Source organism: Podarcis erhardii, assembly GCF_964252035.2.
Source record: "Podarcis erhardii genome assembly, chromosome: 6".
Lineage (NCBI taxonomy): Eukaryota > Metazoa > Chordata > Lepidosauria > Squamata > Lacertidae > Podarcis > Podarcis erhardii.
In genome coordinates this window covers 26,286,649-26,292,627 of record NC_138510.1, presented here as the reverse complement: position 1 = coordinate 26,292,627, position 5,979 = coordinate 26,286,649, and the positions used below count along the sequence as shown (strand labels likewise).

Here is a 5,979-nt window from a genome sequence, read left to right as displayed (position 1 = left end):
CTTTTTAAATACTATTGATTGATTGTTTTTAATGCAAGGGAGGCTCTCTCTCTTTTTTTACAAGCAATAAGTAACATCATAATAGAAGTTTATCACCAGTCACCTCAATTACAGAGAGGGTGGGATGCCATGGAAAAGTTACAAGGGGAAAGGAGGGTTGAGTTTTCCTTCACATTGGTAAGCTGCCAACCTATAGACCTAACTAAGCCCACGAGTTTCCCAGTAGTGATGTATGGAAGTGAGAGCTGGACCATAAAGAAGGTTGATCACCGAAGAATTGATGCTTTTGAATTTTGGTGCTGGAGAAGACTCTTGAGAGTACCATAGACTGCAAGAAGATCAAACCTATCCATTCTGAAGGAAATCAGCCCTGAGTGCTCACTGGAAGGACAGATCGTGAAGCTGAGGCTCCAATACTTTGGCCACCTCATGAGAAGAGAAGACTCCCTGGAAAAGACCCTGATGTTGGGAAAGATGGAGGGTACAAGGAGAAGGGGAAGACAGAGGATGAGATGGTTGGACAGTGTTCGCGAAGCTACCAGCATGAGCTTGACCAAACTGCGGGAGGCAGTGGAAGACAGGAGTGCCTGGCGTGCTCTGGTCCATGGGGTCACGAAGAGTCGGACACGACTAAACGGCTAAACAACAACAAGCCCATGAGGCTGCTGAGACCACTTGAGGCTGCTCACTTAGTCTCGACCTGATATCATATTTGCCATCAGGTGTGGGGCAGGTAAAGACACCAAGTGGGTCACAAAAAGAGGTTCGCGACCGATTGCTGACACCTGCACAGCTCTGTGCATGTCTCTTATTGCCTCTGAATCAAAAATAAGAACTGCCCAGGAGCAGAACAACCCCATAGTGCCCCCCACCCAACTAAAAAGCACCAAATAGTGTAACTTTTCTTCTCAGTGAGTTGAAGACCCACACACAGGTGGGTTGCAGCACCATCCTAGGTGGGTCACTATAATTTCCACCTTGTCCCTAGCTAAAGGAGGACCATGTGCCATGTTTCAGCTACGATGCATTCTGCCGGTGAGACACTCATTTTTTCAATTTGCCATGAGTGCAGCAACATGGCGGAAGAAAGGAATCAGCCTTTTTCAGCAAGATGTTTCTGCTTTTCCACAGCTATGTCTGTAGTGTGAGAGCTCTCTATGGAGCAGGGGCATTCTGTCTGCTTTCTAGTCTATTCCTCTTGCTTTCTGGGCTTCTTCAATGGAATTTTGCTGGGAACTAGCATGGAGAAGTGTCAGCTCTGCTGGGGTAGCTTGGTAAGCCATCACGGCAGCGATGGGGCCCCAGGAAGTGATGGCAGGGGTCTGGTGGCTTTGAGAGGAGAGAGTTCTCAGGAGATGGGATTGCACATCATCCTCACCCCAGCAACTTGAAATAGGACTGTGTCAGGGGAAAAGTTCATTGGCGGATGGATGGCGGCTAACAGATTGAGGCTGAATCCTGACAAGACAGAAGTACTGTTTTGGGGGGACAGGAGGCGGGCAGGTGTGGAGGACTCCCTGGTCCTGAATGGGGTAACTGGGCCCCTGAAGGAACAGGCGCGCAGCCTGGGAGTCATTTTGGACTTGCAGCTGTCCATGGAGGCGCAGGTCAATTCTGTGTCCAGGGCAGCTGTTTATCAGCTCCACCTGGTACGCAGGCTGAGACCCTACCTACCTGCAGACTGTCTTGCCAGAGTGGTGCATGCTCTAGTTATCTCCCGCTTGGACTACTGCAATGCGCTCTATGTGGGGCTACCTTTGAAGGTGACCCAGAAACTACAACTAATCTGGAAAGTGGAAGCTAGACTGGTGACTGGGAGCAGCCGCCGAGACCACATAACACCGGTCTTGGAAGACTTACATTGGCTCCCAGTACATTTCCAAGCACAATTCAAAGTGTTGGTGCTGACCTAAATGGCCTTGGCCCAGTATACCTGAAGGAGCGTCTCCACCCCCATCATTCTGCCTGGACACTGAGTTCTAGCTCCGAGGGCCTTCTGGTGGTTCCCTCACTGTGAGAAGCCAAGTTACAGGGAACGAGGCAGAGGACCTTCCTGGTAGTGGCACCCACTCTGTGGAATGCCCTCCCACCAGATGTCAAAGAGAAAAACAACTACAGTGGTGCCTCGCAAGACGAAATTAATCCGTTCCGTGAGGCTCTTCGTATAGCTGTTTTTTCGTCTTGTGAAGCAAGCCCATTGACAGCTTAGCGGATTAGCGCTATTAGCGGTTTAGCGGCTTTTAGCGGATCAGCTGATAAGCGGCTTAGCGGCTTAGGAAAAGGGGGGGAAGGGGGGAACCCGCAGGAACTCGCAAGACATTTCGTCTTGCGAAGCAAGCCCATAGGGAAATTCGTTTTGCGAAGCGCCTCCAAAACGGAAAACCCTTTCGTCTAGCGGGTTTTCCATCTTGCGAGGCGTTTGTCTTGCGGGGCACCACTGTACCAGACTTTTAGAAGACATATGAAGGCAGCCCTATTTACGGAAGCTTTTAATGTTTGACAGACTACTGTATTTTAATATTTTGCTGGAAGCTGCCCAGAGTGGCTGGGGAAACCCAGTCAGATGGACGGGGTACAAATAAATAGTGGAATTTGCTGACAGTGGAATTTGCTGCCAAGGAGTGTGGTGGAGTCTCCTTCTTTGGAGGTCTTTAAGCAGAGGCTTGACAACCATATGTCAGGAGTGCTCTGATGGTGTTTCCTGCTTGGCAGGGGGTTGGACTCGATGGCCCTTGTGGTCTCTTCCAACTCTATGATTCTATGATTCTATGATTCTAAATTATTATTATTATTATTATTATTATTATTATTAGCATAGAGGGAAATCCATATACAGTGGTACCTCAGGTTACATACGCTTCAGGTTACATACGCTTCAGGTTACAGACTCCGCTAACGCAGAAATAGTACCTCGGGTTAAGAACTTTGCTTCAGGATGAGAACAGAAATCGTGCTCCGGCGGCATGGCAGCAGCAGGAGGCCCCATTAGCTAAAGTGGTACTTCAGGTTAAGAACAGTTTCAGGTTAAGAACAGACCTCCGGAACGAATTAAGTACTTGACCCGAGGTACCACTGTATGGGGTATCTCTGTGAAAATGCATACCAGGTTACAAGTTGGGAGTCAGGGGTGGGTCTTGGGCCTGGCCCTGTTAAAGGTCAGTGTGTTGGGGGAGGTTGATCTACTCCCTTGATTGTGTATTCATTTGTGTGGATATAATTGCATAAATTGGACTGGTAGAACAGATATGCATGTGTGAACTCAGTTTCTGGGCAGGAATCTAGCACCCAACAGTGGAATTTGTGTTGCAGCATTCCAGGCTTGTAATTATAATCAAAAGAGGAAGAAATAAAAACAGTAAAGACCTGATCCTGCTGTGATATGACCTTGCAGCCATAAATACTTCTTTTTTATTTATAAAAAAGAAAAAGAAAGCCATTTCTTGGCTTCTGCTTCCAAAGCAAAGTTCCAAATAAATGTAGAAATAAATCTCCCGAACCCTGCTGAGTGTTGGCACTGCAGATGGTAAGGGCTCTGGTAAGTGTTACAACTGAGAGGCTTCTCCAGATGAATGATAATTAGGCACTTTAAAGTAACAAAAAGTTCAGAAAATAGCATAGGCGTTGGGATGTAGAGAGTTGTATCATCCATCCTGCATCATTTCACAAAACAATACTGAAGAGAGGGCCCATAACACTCACACAACCATCTGTCATACAACAATGAAGAGGGCTCTGCAAACACAACATCACCAGATCCGAAGACCAGATCTGGGGTGGAAAGGAAGGGATCTGTGGCTCGGTTGCAACAAGCAAGAAACCAATGTTTGCTACATGTAATAAAGTGATTGTACAAAATTTGGGTTGGGAACATGGTTCTGTAGGTGAAATATACTCGGAGTTGAGAGCAGATTTCATGCTCTTTATTCAGCTCATAGTGGTGAGGAGGAATGGAAGTTCCCCCAGAATGTCTGCTTTATATACATTATTTACACAATGGGCCCCACGTGATTGGCTAATTCCGGGGTTCTCCTGCAGGCCAATCAGGTTGTGGGTTCACTTCCACCTGGAGCTGGATTGGGTGGCTCCTGTGGACCAATAAGACTGCTGCATTCTGGGTCCTATTGTTCTAGGACCAATCAGACTGCTGCATTCTGAATCCCATTGTTCTAGGACCAATCAGACTGCTGCATTTTGGATCCTATTCCACTTAGTACATAACAGTAGGTTTCCTCCTTCTGGGCAAATAGCTTGGGAAAGCATTCTGGGAGGAAGGATTAATTGCTCCTCCCTCACTTCCATTGTCCTGATCCACAGCTACTAGAAGTGTTTTAAAAGTGGGAGATAACTATTTGCAAATCTGAATCATGTCTAGTTTGGTCCTTAGATATATTCTGCAACAACTGGAAAGGTATAACTCCACCAAGCTTGGCAAAACAAAGCATTCTTTGCCTGTTGCCATGGGGGCAAGAAATGGCAATTGCCAAGGGTGTTGAACATTCCAAAATTCCAGGACCCTCTTTGTGCTAATAACGGTTTACCATTAGGCTTACCACTGTAGATTATCCTGAGACAATACCCTGATTTAACTAAGGTGTATTGGTAGCCCATGATGACCTGCTGATGGGTCTCTGAGAGATCAAAGGCTGCAGTCCTTAACCCTGGTTACCTGAAAGTAAACCTCATTGAATTCAATAGGGCTTACTTCAGAGTAAACATGATAAGGACTGAGCTGCTGTAAGAAGGCCAAGCGATGCTCAGAAGTGCTGACTCATGGGGTTTGAACATGGCGGCATTGCTGGGCAGAGTTGTGGGTGGGAGCCCTTTGGCTGCCTGGCAGAGTCTTGCAAAATACAAGTGGAACCAATCACCTGGAGGGTGTGGATCAGGCAGAAATTTGCAAGATCAAGAATTCCTGAATCGGTATTTCAGCTGTGGCCTGGTGATCATGAAAAATATGGGGGTGATCCACAGCAGCCCCATAAACTGCACCTTGTGACCAGAGTCAGAAGTGGAAGAAGGCGTCCTTATTGGGGAAAAGAGATCATCAAATTTCTTGGATTGCAAAAAAGATATGAGCTAAAAGTGCATAAAAACATCCCTTCTGTGAATGAAAAACTGAAAGTAATTAAACATCTAATAAGCATAAAACCATTAAAGCTGCCCCACAGAATTCCATCTGAAGAAGAACAGTGCAGGTGAACTAATAATTTGTCGCCATCTAAAAGAACCGGAACAGAAAAAGATTGATGCTTTGTAATGTGTAGTGCCATTTTGAACAATAAATGTAATTTTAAACTGAAAGAAAAGAAGAAGAAGAAGAAGAGGAGGAGGAGGAGGAGGAGGAGGAGGAGGAGGAGGAGGAAGAAGAAGAGCTGAATCACCCCGATTCCACAGACACAGAGAGAAAGCAAACTGCAATTTTGATGATATTAAGGTTGCTTCCAGATGACCTGTTTATTGAGCATTCATCGTGATCTGTCTGCACAAAGTTTGCAGGGGTGTTATACGACATTGATTTGTTGAGCATTCATTCCGTGTCCTCTAGTGATTTTACCTGGCTGGAATATATCCTTGAACTGTGATAATACCTCATGCTGGCCTGCATGGAGGGCAGAGAGAATAATAGAATTGTAGAGCTGGAAGGGACCACAAGGGTCATCAAGTCCAAACCCCTGCAATGCAGGAAACTTTCACCCAATGTAGGACTTGGACCCACGACCCTGAGATGAAGAGTCATGCTTTACTGACTGAGCTATCCCAATAGTGTTTGTCTGGCTTTTGCCACACCCATTAGTGCTATGTAGCCTCCCTGAAGTTTGCCCAAGATGGAATGTGGTCCCTAGGCTGGAAGATTTTCCCCCACCCCTCCTGTATTTGGTCCTCACTGAGCATTCATTCAGATTTGTGTACAGCGCAGTTACCGTATTTTTCACTCCATAAGACACATTTTTCCCTCCTAAAAAGTAAGGGGAAATGTGT

General features: G+C 46.3%; 1 pseudogene across 1 annotated transcript; it reads left to right on the top strand.

Annotated features, from left to right (window-relative positions):
* The first annotated feature begins 4,783 nt into the window (after window positions 1-4,783).
* Window positions 4,784-5,295, top strand: LOC309344080 (large ribosomal subunit protein uL30m pseudogene; annotated as a pseudogene). The gene has a single exon. The product of its transcript is annotated as a large ribosomal subunit protein uL30m pseudogene (transcript).
* Window positions 5,296-5,979: the final 684 nt, after the last annotated feature.